Here is a 19,232-nt window from a genome sequence, read left to right as displayed (position 1 = left end):
CTGGGTCATGTACTTCGATGGGGCGTTCTCCAGGCATGGCGCTGGGGCTGGGGCGGTGCTTATATCGCCCACTCAGGACAAGCTCTACTACGCTGTGCAGCTCTGTTTCTAGCAAGGTGAAAAGGTCTCCAACAACATAGCAGAGTATGAGGGTTTAATAGCGGGCTTGAAGGCCGCAGCTGCCCTGGGGGTGAAATGCCATACCATCAAGGGCGATTCGCAGCTCCTTGTCAATTTCTCCAACAAGGTGTACGAGCCAAAAGATGAGCACATGGAAGCCTACCTTGTGGAGGTCCGCAGGATGGAGAAGCAGTTCTGGGGGTTGGAGTTGTAGCATGTGCCCTGTGGCACCAATCAGGAGGCCGACGACATCGCCAAACGGGCGTCCAGGCGGCTACCTCAGGAGCCTGGCATTTTTGAGGAGCGGCTCTTCAAGCCCTCGGCCCTACCGTCATTATCAAACACGGCTCAGCCCCGGGAGGAGCTCCCCCAGCCACCTGCCTCAGGAGCCCCGGCCTGTGGCCCGGCCTCAGGAGCACGCCTGCTCCTGACGATGGAACCTCAGGAGGGATGTTGGATCACGGAGCTCCGGAGTTACTTAACACAAGGGACCCTACCGGAGAAGGAGGAGGAAGCGGAGCGAGTGGCACGCCAGGCCACGGCATACTGCATCAAGGATGGAGAGCTCTACCGGAAGCGACGAAACGATGTATCCCTGCGATGCATCTCCAGGAAGCAAGGGAAGGAACTGCTGGAAGATATACACGGCGGAGATTGTGGACATCATTCATCATCACGGACCCTCATCGGCAAGGCGTTCCGCAGTGGGTTTTATTGGCCCACCACACTCAATGACGCCGTCGAACTAGTGAAAGCTTGTGAGGCTTGCCAGTTCCACGCCAAGCAGATCCATCAGCCAGCAGGAGGCCTGCAGACTATACCCCTTTCGTGGCCATTCGCAGTCTGGGGGCTGGACATCTTAGGCCCGTTTCCTCGGGCGCCAGGGGGCTACCGCTACCTGTACGTCGCCGTGGACAAGTTCACCAAGTGGGCTGAAGTAGAGGCTGTCCGCACCATTCCCGCGGGCTCCGCGGTCAAGTTCATCAAGGGCATCGTGAGCCGGTTCGGGGTTCCGAACCGCATCATCACGGACAACGGTTCGCAGTTCACTAGTAACCTCTTCAAAACATATTGTGCTAACCTTGGAACGCAGATATGCTACGCTTCGGTGGCGCACCCCTGAAGCAACGTCCAGGCCGAGCGAGCCAACGCGGAGGTCCTGAGGGGCCTCAAGACCAGGACGTTCAAGAAGAAGCTGGAGGCCTGCGGCAGAGGTTGGTACGACGAGCTTCAGTCCGTATTGTGGTCCATCCGCACAACCGCGACCAAGCCGACTGGAGAGACCCCGTTCTTCCTGGTCTACGGAGCCGAAGCGGTCCTCCCTCACGAGGTCAGACGTCGCTCCGCGCGGGTCCTGGCGTTCGACGAGGCACAGTAGGACGCCATGCGGGGGTTGGACCTCGTGCTGGGGGAGGAACGTCGCCGAGAAGCCGCGCTGCGAGCGGCGAGGTACCAACAAGCACCACGGCGATATCACTGCCGCAACATCCGCCCCAAAACTCTCGAGGTAGGAGACCTCGTGCTCAGGCGGGTTCTCTCCAGGGAGGGGCTGCACAAGCTCTCTCCCATGTGGGAGGGCCCGTTCAAAGTTGTTCATGTTTCCAGGCCCGGCTCCGCACGCTTGGAGACTCAGGAGGGGGCGCCAGTTCAGAACGCATGGAACATCCAGCACCTCCAGAGGTTCTACCCCTAAAAAGGCCCAGAGCCTGTGAAGAAGGCGAATGCCTGTGAAGCTGTCGCGTTTTGGAAAAGACCCGGAGCCTGTGAAGAAGGCGAATGCCTGTGAAGCTGTCGCGTTTTGGAAAAGGCCCGGAGCCTGTGAAGAAGGCGAATGCCTGTGAAGCTGTCGTGTTTTGGAAAAGGCCCAGAGCCTGTGAAGAAGGCGAATGCCTGTGAAGCTGTCGCATTTTGGAAAAGGCCCAGAGCCTGTGGAGAAGGCGAATGCCTGTGAAGCTGTCGCGTTTTCGAAAAGGCCCGGAGCCTGTGAAGCTCGCCGCCCGTGACACTCTCACGTAATAATGAGTTGGGGCTGTACACGCCCCGGAGTCTCAAGAGCGCCGGCCTCGGGCCCTGGGGCTCCCTCCCATGCCCAGTGGCAGCACTTAGCTCCGCGCTGGTGAGAAGACGTCAAAGACTAGGTTAGGTGCCGGACGCGGCTTTTCATTTGCTTTCCGCAGTTGGCTTGTTCCTTCTCATTCGAGGTTTTATTGAAGTTGTTGCCGTCTTTGGCTTGTGGTTCTTCGACTTTTCGCTCTCCTGCTTCGATTTCTCTTTTGCAAGGCCTCGCGAGGGAGGGGGGCAGCCGAGCGCCCTCAGGAATGTTCCTATCCTAGTCATTCAAGGGTTTCGCGACCTGGGTCCATTAGAGGAGCACCCCTCCGGTCCGTGCCCCACGGGCACCGCGACACGAACACAGGGCCTGGGTCGGTCGCCCCCCACGGCTGGGGCCGGGAACTACCCACGCGCGGGCACATAGCCGGAAGGCACGATAACGGAAGCAACAATGATTAATAGCAATAACCCAAACACGCCCCCGTGGGGCTCCACACTACTGTCTTTTTGCGCAGGAAAAAGGAAAAGAAAGAACAAGTCAGGCGCAGCCCGCCTCACACCGGCCTGCAGGGAGGACTCGAGCCGCCCCAGGGGCTCAGGTAGACTCCCTCTCGCACTTCACCGAGGCGCGACGGCGGGCAGACACGCCACCACCCCCCAAGCAGATATGACGGTGTGGAGGCTGACCACGGCCACCCCTAGAAGAGTCGCCGCTTGAAGAAGAACCAGAGAAGCTTGAGGAACCCTGAGCGCCGCCAGACACGCGAGCGCTGTCCTCTCCATCGTCGTCGGAGTTGGGTTCCCGGCCGCGGTCGTCGTCCTCAGGGCAGCACCCCGTGCGGCGACCATCTTCCCCAAACACCCTCACATAGAGAGTGGCATCACCGTCAAACTTGAAGTGCAGGGTGCACCGACGCCTCAGGCCGCGCGCGCGGGCAAACGTCTGCCAACCGCGGGCCAAGGCCAGGTCCCAGCTGCGGAGACCTCCAGTGAAGCCCATGAGGCCCGGCTGCAGCAGCTGTCAGCCTGGAGTCAGAGGCCGCCCGGGGCGCCGACCGGAAGCTCGCCGAGGAGGAAGCGAGGAAGTGGAAGCCGGGTGCTAGTCGGCTCCGCCGACCACACGATGAACTCTGGCAGCACCTTTACAGTGCGAAAGCGCGGCCTAGGGGGACGCGCGACCGAAGCGCGCCCCCCGGCCGCAGCAGCCCGACCGTCACCATGCTGGGAATCGTCTCCGTGGCCGCGGGAGCTGCCGTAGAGGCCACAGGATGCTTGCGAGGGCGCCCTCGGCCGCGCTTGGGCGAGGAAGAGGCAGGCTCTACTCGGTGAGCCTTCCCCTTCTCTGCGGCCGAGAACCTCCTCGCCGGGGTCATGAAGAAGAAGGAGAAGCAAGGGGGAATGAACTGGAAGGGCGCACGCCAATCCGTACTTATAGCCGGCGAGGGCCAACCGTCGGCCCCCCCTATCACAGGTAATCATGACCCGCTTTGCATGCAGGGACTTGTCCAATCCGTGCAGTTGCCGAGGCGCCATGGGAAAGTGGATACGCCCACATCCGGTCAACCGCCATGCGGCGCCCAAGGCCGCAGGCTGTTAGGGCCCGCGGCGCTTCGCTCTTGCCCTTCCGTCTCCCTGCACGACCAAGTCCGGGCGCGCCTTGGGCCCGGGGGCTACTGTCGGCATTCTGGGAACGGGGGTCCCCAGACTTGCTTGCCTGCGGCCTGCGGCGTGGCTCAAAGGGGGGCCCAGCACGGCCCATCTTCATCAGCACAGACCCAAGACCCTCGCGAGGGGCCAAGCCTCGCGGGGCGGACGACACGGAGCTTCCTCAGGCACGGCCTCATCAGGCTGGCTCGCGAGGAGGCGGAGAGATCAAGGCAGGGTACCTCACGAGGTGCCCATGACGCAAGCCATGACGACCAAGGGCGCCAGGCGGGTGCTAGCCCGCGCAGTGTCCTCCTTTCCTCTTTGGTGCAAAGGGGGCAAGCGCAGCCGCGGAGTACCGAGGCATCAGGCAAAGGTTGCCATTTCGGTGCAACAAGACCAGGACCAGGAGGAATGCAAGACGGATGTCATCGTGGAGCCCAAGACAGCGTCACCACCAGAGCTTTGTGCAGGCGAAGACTACTTTTGTCAGGGTAGCTAGTACGAGTTGTCCCCCTTCAAATTAGCCCGCCATTGTTGGCTCCCTTCTCGCTCGATATTTGGGAAGAGGACCAGGGCCTCTATAAATAGGACCAGCCACCCACAGAGGGGGGGGGGTGGTTGTTCGTTGAGAGAGAAAGAGGAGAGGTTCAACCAGAGAGAGAGAGAAGGGTGGCTGAACTCCTCCCAGCAGTTCATCGCCCCAGCCAAGGACAGACCCTCGCGAGGCTGTTCTTCCTTGTATCATTCATCATCATCAGCCCAAGAGGCAATCCACCAGGCCGCACACTGGAGTAGGGTATTACACCACAACGGTGGCCCAAACCAGTATAAACCCTGTGTCTCTTGTGTTGTTCTTTCCATAGCTAGATCTTAGCGAGGCGGAGGGGTGCAGGTAGGTAGGAAGCGAAATCTCCGCGCGCACCCCAGTGTTTGAACCTCAAGGGTCTGCCGGAACCCGAAATCCGACAGCTTGGGTATGCCCATGGCACCCCAAGATAATCTAAGGACACCTAAAAGCCAATGCTTGGGGATGCCCCGGAAGGCATCCCCTCTTTCGTCTACTTCTATCGGCAATTTTACTTGGAGATATATTTTTATTCGCCACATGATATGTGTTTCGCTTGGAGCGTATTGTATGATTTAAGTCATTGCTTGTTAGTTTACCAAAATCATCCTTGCTGTACACACCTTTTGAGAGAGCCATACATGATTTGGAATTTTTTAGAATACTCTATGTGCTTCGCTTATATCTTTTGAGTTATATAATTTTGCTCTAGTGCTTTACTTATATCTTTTAGAGCACAGTGGTGGATTTGTTTTATAGAAACTATTGATTTATCATGCTTCACTTAGATTATTTTGAGAGTCTTAAATAGCATGGTAATTTTCTTAAAATCCTAATATGCTTGGTACACAAGATTAATAACAAAACTTTCTTATGAGTGTGTTGAATACTATGATAAGTTTGATAATTGATAATTGTTTTGAGATATGAAGATGGTGATATTAAAGTTGTGCTAGTTGAGTAGTTTTGAATTTGAGAAATACTTGTGTTGAAGCCTGTGATTCCCGTAGCATGCACGTATGGTGAACCGTTATGTGATGAAGTCGGAGCATGATTTATTTATTGATTGTCTTCCTTATGAGTGGCGGTCGGGGACGAGCGATGGTCTTTTCCTACCAATCTATCCCCTAGGAGGATGCGCGTAATACTTTGCTTTGATAACTTGTAGATTTTTGCAATAAATATATGAGTTCTTTATGACTAATGTTGAGTCCATGGATTATACGCACTCTCACCCTTCCACCTTTGCTAGCCTCTCTAATACCGCGCACCTTTCGCCGGTATCATACAACCACCATATACCTTCCTCAAAACAGCCACCATACCTACCTATTATGGCATTTCCATAGCCATTCCGAGATATATTGCCATGCAACTTTCCACCGTTCCGTTTATTATGACACACTCCATCATTGTCATATTGCTTAGCATGATCATGTAGTCGACATCGTATTTGTGGCAAAGCCACCGTTCATAATTCTTTCATATATGTCACTCATGAGTCATTGCATACCCCGGTACACCGCCAGAGGCATTCATATAGAGTCATATTTTGTTCTAAGTATCGAGTTGTAAGAAAAATAAAAGTGTGATGATCATCATTACTAGAGCATTGTCCCAGTGAGGAAAGGATGATGGAGACTATGATTCCCCCACAAGTCGGGATGAGACTCCGGATGAAAAACAAAAAAGAAAGAAAGAAAAGAAACCATAAAAAAAGAGAAAAGGCCCAAATAAAAAAATGAGAGAAAAAGAGAGAAGGGACAATGTTACTATCCTTTTACCACACTTGTGCTTCAAAGTAGCACTATGATCTTCATAGTAGAGAGTCTCTCATGTTATCACGTTCATATACTAGTGGGAATTTTTCATTATAGAACTTGGCTTGTATATTTCAATGATGGGCTTCCTCAAAATGCCCTAGGTCTTCATGAGCAAGCAAGTTGGATGCACACCCACTTAGTTTCTTTTTGAGCTTTCATGTACTTATAGCTCTAGTGCATCCGTTGCATGGCAATCCCTACTCACTCACATTGATATCTATTGATGGGCATCTCCATAGCCCGTTGATACGCCTAGTTGATGTGAGACTATCTTCTCCCTTTTTGTCTTCTCCACAACCACCATTATATTCCACCTATAAGTGCTATGTCCATGGCTCACGCTTATGTATTGCGTGAAAATTGAAAAAGTTTTGAGAATGTCAAAAGTATGAAACAATTGCTTGGCTTGTCATCGGGGTTGTGCATGATTTAAATATTTTGTGTGGTGAAGATGGAGCATAGACAGACTATATGATTTTGTAGGGATAACTTTCTTTGGCCAGGTTATTTTGAGAAGACATAATTGCTTAGTTAGTATGCTTGAAGTATTATTATTTTTATGTCAATATGAACTTTTGTCTTGAATCTTTCGGATCTGAATATTCATACCACAATTAAGAAGAATTACATTAAAATTATGCCAAGCAGCACTCCGCATCAAAAATTCTGTTTTTATCATTTACCTATTCGAGAACGAGCAGGAATTAAGCTTGGGGATGCTTGATACGTCTCCAACATATCTATAATTTTTGATTACTCCATGCTATATTATCTACTGTTTTGGACATTATTGGGCTTTATTATCCACTTTTATATTATTTTTGGGACTAACCTATTAACCGGAGGCCCAGCCCAGAATTGTTGTTTTTTGCCTGTTTTAGGGTTTCGAAGAAAAGGAATATCAAACGGAGTCCAAACGGAATGAAACCTTCGGGAACGTGATTTTCTCAACGAATAAGACTCAGGAGACTTGGACCCTACGTCAAGGCACAAGAGAGGAGGCCACGAGGTAGGGGGCGCGCCTGCCTACCCCAGGCGCGCCCTCCACCCTCGGGGGCCCCCTGTTGCTCCACCGACGTACTCCTTCCTCCTATATATATCCACGTACCCCAAACGATCAGATACGGAGCCAAAACCCTAATTCCACCGCCGTAACTTTCTGTATCCATGAGATCCCATCTTGGGGCCTGTTCCGGAGCTCCGCCGGAGGGGGCATCGATCACGGAGGGCTCCTACATCAACACCATACCCTCTCCGATGAAGTGTGAGTAGTTTACCTCAGACCTACGGGTCCATAGTTAGTACCTAGATGGCTTCTTCTCTCTTTTTGGATCTCAATACAATGTTCTCCCCCTCTCTTGTGGAGAACTATTCGATGTAACCTTCTTTTTGCAGTGTGTTTGTTGAGATCGATGAATTGTGGTTTATGATCAAGTCTATCTATGAATAATATTTGAATCTTCTTTGAATTCTTTTATGTATGATTGGTTATCTTTGCAAGTCTCTTCGAATTATTAGTTTGGTTTGGCCTACTAGATTGATCTTTCTTGCAATGGGAGAAGTGCTTAGCTTTGGGTTCAATCTTGCGGTGTCCTTTCCCAGTGATAGTAGGGGCAGCAAGGCACGTATTGTATTGTTGCCATCAAGGATAACAAGATGGGGTTTTCTTCATATTGCATGAGTCTATCCCTCTACATCATGTTATCTTGCTTAAGGCGTTACTCTGTTTTTAACTTAATACTCTAGATGCATGCTGGATAGCGGTCGATGAGTGGAGTAATAGTAGTAGATGCAGGCAGGAGTCGGTCTACTTGTCTTGGACGTGCTGCCTATATACATGATCATACCTAGATATTCTCATAACTATGCTCAATTCTGTTAATTGCTCAACACTAATTTGTTCACCCACCGTAGAATACTTATGCTCTCGAGAGAAGCCACTAGTGAAACTATGGCCCTCGGATCTATCTTTATCATATTGATCTCCTACTACCTAGTTATTTACGTTGCCTTTATTTTACTTTGCATCTTTATCACAAAAATACCAAAAATATTATATTTATCATATCTATCAGATCTCACTCTCGTAAGTGGCCTTATAGGGATTGACAACTCCTATTTGTGTTGGTTGCGAGGATTTATTTGTTTTGTACAGGTACGAGGGACTCGCACATAACCTCCTACTGGATTGATACCTTGGTTCTCAAAAACTGAGGGAAATACTTACGCTACTTTGCTGCATCATCCCTTCCTCTTCGGGGAAAACCAACGCAGTGCTCAAGAGGTAGCAGAGGGCGGCGGCAAGCCTGCAGTGCTGGTGGTGCGATGATCTGGATGTCGTCGTCCTCGTCTTGGTGCTTGTTTGCGTTTGCTTCAGTCGTAGATTGTGCTGGAGCGACGTAGTGGTGGTCTGCCCACCGCTACCTCTGCCCAGCATCGGCAGAGCCCGCCTCTTTCATTGCCCATAGCAGTATATCTATGGGCAGGATCCCCTTACCTCGGTTTCCATATTGCTGGTCCATGCATTGCTTCTCCTCACTCGTCGCCTTCTTTCTCACTTCGTCTGCTCCATCCACTAGCTCTTGAATGCTGGTGTACCTTGTGGCGACCTTCATGTAGTCCATGAAGAGGTCGTCGTCGCTGCGCGTTGAACCATAAAGCATGGCAACTCATCCCTTGCCAGTTGGGAATGGGTTGAGCCGTGGGTCCGAAGAAGAGGAAGAAGCGGCCATGGTTGGAGCAGGAAGTGGTGGGTGCAGTGGTGTTGAGCGAGGTGAAGTTGTGGTGATGTGAGTAGAGTAGTTGAAGAAAGAGGGGGGTAGTTAAAGAGAGGTGGAGTGAGGCAGTGGAGAAGTAAAACTTGTGCAGCAGTATTTGACAGGGTGGTAGTTGTGCAGTAGTAATTGTGTGGTGAAACTTGTGCTGGTTAAGTGATGTTAGGTGAAAGTTGTGCAATAGTTATTTCGTGGTGACCGAGGCACTAATTCTAGAGAAAAATCAGAGAAATTGACATACATTCAGAGCACAATTCAGAAAATTCAGAAATTCTACATGTGCGCATACATTTAGAGCACAAATTCGGAAAATTCATAGAAACTAGTTGATGCCCCGCGCGTTGCCACGGAAATTTCTTGTGAATTGCTAAGTAACATCCACATAAAAAATAAGTTAAGTATTTGAATCAATAATATGATATTGCATATAGATGATGATAAGCAACAATATGATAGCTTTCATATAGAGACAATGGTTCAAATTATTAGTGGTATAAATGTATATAGATCGGGAAGGACTTGACATAAAGCAAGGTAAGGAATATTTTCAATACCATGGTTAATTAATATAGTTAGGCACCATGAAATTCAGAAAAGTAATGACCGGACCAATTGTAATAGACCAAGAAACCAAAGAGCAGGAGCCAATGAAAGTAGCTACCTGACATATTGAGAAGGTGGACACACAGTAAAGAAAATGACGAAAGCGATCCAAACACAACAATTCCTACCAAAGGCCATCGATATTGAGGGAAACCATTGGCACCTGCAAACAAAAAGGAAGCCAGCACACACATACACAGAAGGAACCGGTTAACGTAGTTTGGCAATCTTCTTGTCATATGCATGAAGGGATGATTACCAATAGGCAGCACGTGTGGCATCAACATGCGATGTGTGTGGAGATTGCAAACTTCAAATTAGCCCCAGTGTTGATTATCTAGGGAGATGTGAGCAGGAAGTTGTTATGAGGGTGGTACATGGAGAAGTTGCACTTTCTTTTGCAACTAAGATCAAACATCTAATGACTAATGGTGTATTGTACATTCATCTATGCATGTAGGAATCGACTTGATCGAGTGTGTGCTACTCCAAGCAGCACCTGGAAGATGTTCTTCACCGAAGAAGCTGCTGCCTGGTACGATGCGATCAAGAACAGCAAACAACACAGCTTGAACCTCGCACGCGGCAACAATAACATACTCGTATCTGGCTTCAAACAATAGCGCTCTCTCAGGTTGGCCCAGCCGGCGACACCGCTGCTCACAATGGAGGCGGCATCTAACCCGCGCGGCAGAGGTCCTCGGCCACGACGCCGCTCGTCCCGGCACGACATCGCAACGTGACGTTTCGTGTGGCATCGTGAGCAGCGCGAGTCGTTGTCGGCGTACGACAGCGTGTGGAGAAGCCCTTCGGCTTGACCTAACTCGCGCAACGGAGGCCCTCGGCCATGACGCCACTCATCCCGGCACGACATCGCAGCGTGACGTTGCATGGCGTCCTCAGCAGCGCGTGACCGCGAGTGTCGAAGCCCTTCGGCTTGACCCGTCGCTGCTCCCCGGCGAGCCTGACCATGGAGGCAGCCTACGGTGGCGCGCGACCAAGCTTCCTGCATGGCCACACCCGATGCTACGCTACGGCTCCCAACCGGTCCTCCGCGATGACGCCCTCGCCGTGCATGTGCGTAGGCTGCGCAGGCGGTACTTCTTAAAGGGGAGCTGCATCTGTTACCCATGAATGAGGGAGAGGAAAATCCATCCGTTTCTTTTGCAATACAGTAGTGGGATTTGATGGGGATTCAAGAAGGTGAAGGAGACGGGTGCCGTGGATATTGGGGTGAAGCAGGAGGCAGCGACAGTGAATGTGGAGAAAGAAAACACTCCCTTGGAGTAAATATTGGCCCTACAATGGGGAATCGGTTGTGGAACAAAACTGATGGAGTAGAAGAAGCGGTGCGTTCGGACCAGAGCTGTGGGCCTTCGGGGAAAAAAAATGAAGTGTTCCGTGGTGAAGAAACAAAGCGGTGTTTTCTCAAAAGAAAAAACAAGCAGTGAAAAAGAGAAATTAAGTCTAAGGAATGGGAAAGGGTATTTGGAATTGATGATGTGCTGAGGTGGACTGATGTGGCTAGACTGCCCAGGTGGACCGAGGTGTATGGGTGCATGTGGATTCCTATGTGGATAGCTTGCATGTCAAGAGAAATGAGGTAGTGGGGAGCTCCTATTTAGATATAGTAGATTCGGAGAAATCCATGCATACAAGTGCGCACACATTTAGAGAAATTTCAGACACATCATCACATACATAATAGAACCAAAGACTTGGAGAATTCAGATAACATTAAAGAACTTAACCTTGAACTATTTCAAGACGCAGAATCAAGGATTCTGCTCCACCTAGCCCTTGTGACTTGGTAGCGATGGAAGGTTGCCCTATCTCTAGCCCACCAAATGATCAATTCATCGGTGATGATTGTTCCATCTGGGAACACCTCCTTGAACTGCATCACGTTGAGGGAGTTGCGGGCTGCCATAATCGTTGCAGCCAGCCTCTAGCGTTGCTCGCGTGCCTGAGCCCTACGACCCCTCCTTTCTGCTCTTGCGGCCCTTCTTGCTGCTCTAGAAATCTCTTCCTGGTCGTCGACAACCTCTCCTATGCTTGGATCCATCTTTGTGGCTAGGGTAGGGTTGTAGTGATGCTGGCGGCTAGGGTTTTAGTGGTACGGGAACGGACAAGTTAGGATCTTTTTATAGACACTTACGCAGGCTTGTGGACTGTGGTCCAATATGAGAGCCTAGTCTGAGGCCCATTTCCATAGTTATGTGAACAAAACGCTTTCAAACAAATGCACAAAGTGCACAGCAGTTTCAGAAAGTGCACAACAAATTCAGAAAGTGCTAAACAAATTCAGAAAGTGCACATAAAACCTCCCAATTTTGAGCTGACAGGTTTCAGTAGTTACCACTGCAGTAGAAGTAGCCTGCCAATTTTGAGCTTGGGGTCCTCTTCCTCTTGGTCCCAACTTGAATATCTGAAGTGGTTGCAGCTCTTGGTGCAGTGAATCCATGAGTCCTCCCTCCACCTGCAGTCCTACCTCTTTTAGCTCTTGGTGTAGGGCCTGGTGCAGAAGTAGAAGGACCTGGTTGAGAGGTACCACGCCTACATGAAGCTTGTGCTCCTCTTCTACCTCTTGCAACAGGGACTGATGTAGTTCTTGCAGCAGGTATATTAGAGTAAACTGCTCTGTTTTCCTGCATGTCAAACATAACTTTTATTTCTAAAAGTGTACTCATTCAGAAATGTCTGAGATTTTTTCCAAGCTTGATAATTACCTGGTGTTTGTTTCCTCATCTGAAGACTAGGCTTCAGAGTCTTGTTGCATGTTGTATACCTGTGTCCTTCCAAACCACAGTTTCCACATGTGATAGTGCCCATCCTACTTGTGTCTCTTGGAGCTGGAACCTCAAACTCTCCCTTCCTCCTTGCTGTCTGCTTTTTGCCTGCCTTTTCTTTAAACACAGGAGGATGAATGTCTTCAGTGTTTGTATCAGGCCAGCAATCTGGACCAGGGACAGGGTAAATAATTGCTTCGTATGTCTCCATGTACAATGGCTTCTTGAAGAATTCAGAGACATAGTCCTCAGGATGCAGCTTTTGCTTGGTTATTGCAGATATGCCATGACTGCAAGGTACACCTGTCATGTTCCATATCTTGCAGTCACATGTGCAGGTTGCCATGTCCACACAATATTGCTTTTATTTGCTTGTTACTTGCCAAATTGTTTCACCAGCTCTGTCAGCCTGGCAGTACTTGTCATATTTTTTATTCTCCTCTAGAATCTCTGAGTAATTTGGTGTGATTGTCCACCTGCAAGTCTGTAACTTCTCCCTAGTCTGTTGCCTCTTGATCATCTGCTTTGTCCCGATCCCTTCAAACATTGTCCTTATTGGTTTGGATCTAACATCTGTTGGGGAACGTAGCAGAAATTCAAAACTTTCCTACGTGTCACCAAGATCTATCTATGGAGAGACCAGCAACGAGTAGAAAGAGAGTGCATCTACATACCCTTGTAGATCGCTAAGCGTAAGCGTTCAAGTGAACGGGGTTGATGGAGTCGTACTCGTCGTGATTCAAATCACCGATGATCCTAGTGCCGAACGGACGGCACCTCCGCGTTCAACACACGTACAGCCCGGTGACGTCTCCCACGCCTTGATCCAGCAAGGAGAGAGGGAGAGGTTGAGGAAGACTCCATCCAACAGCAGCACAACGACGTGGTGGTGGTGGAGGAGCGTGGCAATCCAGCAGGGCTTCGCCAAGCACCATGGGAGAGGAGGAGTAGGGAGAGAGGTAGGGTTGTGCCAGAACTTCGTGTATAGCTCCCATGCGCCTCTCCACTATATATAGGGGTGGAGGGGCTGGTTTCTTGCCCTCCAAGTCCATTGGGGCGTTGGCCAAGGTGGGAGGAAAGAAATCTCATTATTTCCTTCCCCACCGATTGTTATCCCCCCTTTTTAGGGATCTTGATCTTATCCCTTCGGGATATGATCTTATTCCTTCTAAGGGGGGATCTTGGTGCACCTTGACCAGGGGTGTGGGGCCTTGCCCCCACTACCCACGTCCATGTGGGTCCCCCCATGCAGGTGGGCCCCACTCCGGAACCTTCTAGAACCTTCCCGGTACAATACCGAAAAATCCCGAACATTTTCCGGTGGCCAAAATAGGACTTCCCATATATAAATCTTTACCTCCAGACCATTCCGGAACTCCTCGTGACGTCTGGGATCTCATCCGGGACTCCAAACAACATTCGGTAACCACATACAAACTTCCTTTATAACCCTAGCGTCATCGAACCTTAAGTGTGTAGACCCTACGGGTTCGGGAGACATGTAGACATGACCGAGACGTTCTCCGGTCAATAACCAACAGCGGGATCTGGATACCCATGATGGCTCCCACATGTTCCACGATGATCTCATTGGATGAACCACGATGTCAAGGACTTAATCAATCCCGTATTCAATTCCCTTTGTTTGTCGGTATGTTACTTGCCCGAGATTCGATCGTCGGTATCCAATACCTTGTTCAATCTCGTTACCGGCAAGTCACTTTACTCGTTCCGTAACACATCATCCCGTGATCAACTCCTTGGTCACATTGCGCATATGATGATGTCCTACCGAGTGGGCCCAGAGATACCTCTCCGTTTACACGGAGTGACAAATCCCAGTCTCGATCCGCATAAAACAATAGATACTTTTGGAGATACCTGTAGTGCACCTTTATAGTCACCCAGTTATGTTGTGACGTTTGATACACCCAAAGCACTCCTACGGTATCTAGGAGTTACACGCTCTCATGGTCGAAGGAAGAGATACTTGACATTGGCAAAGCTCTAGCAAATGAACTACACGATCTTTTGTGCTAGTCTTAGGATTGGGTCTTGTCCATCACATCATTCTCCTAATGATGTGATCCCGTTATCAACGACATCCAATGTCCATAGCCAGGAAACCATGACTATCTGTTGATCACAACGAGCTAGTCAACTAGAGGATCACTAGGGACATATTGTGGTCTATGTATTCACACGTGTATTACGATTTCCGGATAATACAGTTATAGCATGAATAAAAGACAATTATCATGAACAAGGAAATATAATAATAATACTTTTATTATTGCCTCTAGGGCATATTTCCAACAGTCTCCCACTTGCACTAGAGTCAATAATCTAGTTCACATCGCCATGTGATTAACACTCACAGGTCACATCGCCATGTGACTAATACCCAAGAGTTTACTAGAGTCAGTAGTCTAGTTCACATCACTATGTGATTAACACTCAATGTGTTTTATGTTTGATCATGTTGCTTGTGAGAGAGGTTTTAGTCAACGGGTCTGAACCTTTCAGATCCATGTGTGCTTTACAAATCTCTATGTCATCTCCTAGATGCAGCTACCACGCCCTATTTGCAGCTATTCCAAACAACTGTTCTACTTGGAGCTATTCTAAATTATTGCTCCATTATATGTATCCGGTATCTCTACTCAGAGCTATCCGGATAGGTGTCAAGCTTGCATCGACGTAACCCTTTACGACGAACTCTTTTACCACCTCCATAATCGAGAAAAATTCCTTAGTCCACTAATTTCTAAGGATAACTTTGACCGCTGTCCTGTGATCCATTCTTGGATCACTCTTGTACCCCTTGACTGACTCATGGCAAGGCACACTTCAGGTGTGGTACTCAGCATGGCATACTGTAGAGCCTACGTCTAAAGTATAGGGGACGACCTTCGTCCTTTCTCTCTTTTCTGCCGTGGTCGAGCTTTAAGTCCTAACTTCGTACCTTACAACTCAGGCAAGAACTCCTTCTTTGACTGGTCCATCTTGAACACCTTCAAGATCATGTCAAGGTATGTGCTCATTTGAAAGTATTATTAAGCATTTTGATCTATCCTTATAGATCTTGATGCTTAATGTTCAAGTAGCTTAATCCAGGCTTTCCATTGAAAAACACTTTCAAAATAACCCTATATGCTTTCCAGAAATTCTACGTCATTTCTGATCAACAATATGTCAACAACATATACTCATCAGAAATTCTATAGTGCTCCCACTCACTTCTTTGGAAACACAAGTTTCTCGTAAACTTTGTACAAACCCAAAATCTTTGATCATCATCAAAGCACACATTCCAACTCCGAGATGCTCACTCCAGTCCTTAGAAGGATTGCTGGAGCTTTGCATACTCATTAGCATCTTTTGGGATTGACAAAACCTTCCGGTTGTATCACATACAACCTTTCCTCAAGTATAACGTCGAGGAAACAATGTTTTGACATCCTATCTGCAAGATTTCATCAATCATGCAGTAACTGCTAATCCAATTCCAACAGACTCTTAGCATCGCTACGAGTGAGAAAACCTCACCGTAATCAACTCCTTGAACTTGTCGGAAAATATCTTAACGACAAGTCGAGCTTTCTTAATGGTAATTCTTACCATCATTGTCTGTCTTTCTTTTAAAATCCATCCATACCCAATGGCCTTACGACCATCAAGTATTTCTTCCAAAGTCATGGATCCGTTCTCGGATTTTATGGCCTCGAGCCATTTATCGGAATCCGGGCCCACCATCGCTTCTCCATAGCTCATAGGTTCATTGTTGTCTAGCAACATGACCTTCAAGACAGGATTACGTACCACTCTGAAGTAGTACGCATCCTTGTCATCCTACGAGGTTTGGGAGTGACTTGATCCGAAGTTTCATGATCAATATCATAAGCTTCCACTTCAATTGGTGTAGGTGCCACAGGAACAACTCCCTGTGCCCTGTCACACACTAGTTGAAGAGACGGTTCAATAACCTCATCAAGTCTCCACCATCCTCCCACTCAATTCTTTCGAGAGAAACTTTTCCTCGAGAAAGGACCCGATTCTAGAAACAATCCATATTGCTTTTGGATCTGAATTAGGAGGTATACCCAACTGTTTTGGGTTTCCTATGAAGATGCATTTTATCCGCTTTGGGTTCGAGCTTATCAACCTGAAACTTTTTCATATAAGCGTCACAGCCCCAAACTTTTAAGAAACGACAACTTAGGTTTCTCTAAACCATAATTCATACGGTGTCATCTCATCGGAATTACGTGGTACCCTATTTTAAAGTGAATGTGGTTGTCTCTAATGCCTAACCCATGAACGATAGTGGTAATTCGATAAGAGACATCATGGTACGCACCATATCCAATAGGGTGCAACTATGATGTTCGGACACACCATCACATTATGGTGTTCCAGGCGGTATTAATTGCGAAACAATTTCCACAATGTCTTAATTGTGTGCCAAAACTTGTAACTCAGATATTCATCTCTATGATCATATCATAGACATTTTATCCTCTTGTCACAATGATCTGCTACTTCACTCTGAAATTACTTGAACCATTCAATAATTCAGACTTGTGTTTCATCAAGTAAATATACTCAACATTTACTCGAATCATCTGTGAAGTAAGAACATAATGATATTCACTGCATGCCTCAGCACTCATTCGACTGCACACATCAAAATGTGTTACTTCCAACAAGTTGCTATCTTGTTCCATCTTACTGAAAATGAGGCTTTTCAGTCATCTTGCCCATGTGGTATGATTTGCATATCTCAAGTGATTCAAAATCAAGTGAGTCCGAATGATCCATTTGCATGGAGTTTCTTCATGCATATACACCAATAGACATGGTTCGCATGTCTCAAACTTTTCAAAAACGAGTGAGTCCAAAGATCCATCAACATGGAGCTTCTTCATGCGTTTTATGTCATTATGACTTACATGGCAGTGCCACAAGTAAGTGGTACTATCATTACTATCTTATATCTTTTGGCATGAAAATGTGTATCACTACGACCGAGATTCAATAAACCATTCCTTTAGGTGCAAGACCATTGAAGGTATTATTCAAAAATGGAGTAACCATTATTCTCCTTAAATGAATAACCGTATTGCGATAGACATAATCCAATCATGTCTATGCTCAATGCAAATACCAATCTCGGTGGTAGAGGGAGCGTGCGATGTTTGATCATATCAACCTTGGAAACACTTCCAACATATATCGTCAGCTCACCTTTAGCTAGTCTCCGTTTATTCCGTAGCTTTTATTTCGAGTTACTAACACTTAGCAACCGAACCGGTATCCAATACCCTGGTGCTACTAGGAGTACTAGTAAAGTACACATTAACATAATGTATATCCAATATACTTCTATCGACCTTGCCAGCCTTCTCATCTACCAAGTATCTAGGGTAATGCTGCTCCAGTGGTTGTTACCCTTATTACAGAAGCACTTAGTCTCGGGTTTGGGTTCAACCTTGGGTTTCTTCACTAGAGCAGCAGCTGAATTGTCGTTTCATGAAGTATCCCTTTGTTCCCTTGCCCTTCTTGAAACTAGTGGTTTCACCAACCATCAACAATTGATGCTCCTTCTTGATTTCTACTTTCGCGGTGTCAAACATCATGAATATTTCAAGGATCATCATATCTATCCCTGATATGTTATAGTTAATTACGAAGCTCTAGCAGCTTGGTGGCAATGACTTTGGGGAAACATCACTATCTCATCTGGAGGATCAACTCCCACTCGATTCAAGTGATTGTTGTGCTCAGACAATCTGAGCACAAGCTCAACGATTGAGCTTTTCTCCCTTAGTTTGCAGGCTAAGAAAATCGTCGGAGGTCTTATACCTCTTGACGTGGGCACGAGCCTGAAATCCCAATTTCAGCCCTCGAAACATCTCATATGTTCCGCGATGTTTCGAAAACGTCTTTGGTGCCTCTACTTAAACCATTTAATTGAACTATCACGTAGTGTATGTCCGATGTTCGCAACATCGACAAACGACGTTGGGGTTCAGCACACTGAGCGGTGCGTTAAGGACATAAGCTTTCTACTGATCGCATAATCGCTACTATCAACTTTCAACTATATTTTCTCTAGGAACATATCTAAACAGTGGAACTAAAGCGCGAGCTTACGACATAATTTGCAAAAGGTCTTTTGACTATGTTCAGGATAATTAAGTTCATCTTATGAACTCCCACTTAGATAGACATCCCTCTGGTCATCTAAGTGATCACATGATCCGAGTCAACTAGGCCGTGTCCGATCATCACGTGAGACGGACTAGTCATCATCGGTGAACATCTTCATGTTGATCGTATCTACCATACGACTCATGCTCGACCTTTCGGTCTTCGTGTTCCGAGGCCATGTCTGCACATGCTAGGCTCGTCAAGTTAACCCTAAGTGTTTTCGCTGTGTAAAACTGTCTTACACCCGTTGTATGTGAACGTAAGAATCCATCACACCCGATCATCACGTGGTGCTTAGAAGCGACAAACTGTAGCAACGGTGCACAGTTAGGGGAGAACACTTCTTGAAATTTTGTAAGGGATCATCTTATTTACTACCGTCGTCCTAAGCAAACAAGATGCATAAACATGATAAACATCACATGCAATCAAATAGTGACATGATATGGCCAATATCATTTTGCTCCTTTTGATCTTCATCTTCGGGGCTCCATGATCATCATCGTCACCGGCACGACACCATGATCTCCATCATCATGATCTCCATCATCGTGTCTTCATGAAGTTGTCACGCCAACGACTACTTCTACTTCTATGACTAACGCGTTTAGCAATAAAGTAAAGTAGTTTACATGGCGTTCTTCAA

This window comes from Triticum dicoccoides, chromosome 3A (assembly GCF_002162155.2).
Source record: "Triticum dicoccoides isolate Atlit2015 ecotype Zavitan chromosome 3A, WEW_v2.0, whole genome shotgun sequence".
Lineage (NCBI taxonomy): Eukaryota > Viridiplantae > Streptophyta > Magnoliopsida > Poales > Poaceae > Triticum > Triticum dicoccoides.
The sequence above is the reverse complement of the archived record's forward strand: the minus strand, read 5'-3'. Positions refer to the sequence as shown.